We start from the raw sequence: 351 nt of genomic DNA, 5'->3' as shown, positions 1-351 counted from the left end.
AGTGCCGGGCCTGTACACGCAGACATCTCTCTGCCTCATGGCTCAGGCAGAGGCTGCTTAACTGGCTTCATTTCTGTCTTAAATATGGGCCTCGTAAACGGCAGAGGGCTTTTACTGCTGTCCTGTCATCAGCAGCATCTCAACATTTCGGTCACGCCGCCCACAGGAGGTGTGGCGCGATGGGATTGATGGCAGCTGTTCTTCCGTGCTTGAGGCTGTTGCTGCTGGCACGGAGTTAAACCGAGGTGTTTGAGGAAGTGGTTTTGTTCAGGGAAGGCTCAAATGTAAAACAATAAATAAAAAAATACTTTGGGAATAAACTGCAAAGTCTCCAAGATAAAGACTAACTAA

The sequence above is a fragment of the Aythya marila genome (genome assembly GCF_965140915.1).
Source record: "Aythya marila genome assembly, chromosome: 18".
NCBI classification, from domain to species: domain Eukaryota; kingdom Metazoa; phylum Chordata; class Aves; order Anseriformes; family Anatidae; genus Aythya; species Aythya marila.
The sequence above is the reverse complement of the archived record's forward strand: the minus strand, read 5'-3'. Positions refer to the sequence as shown.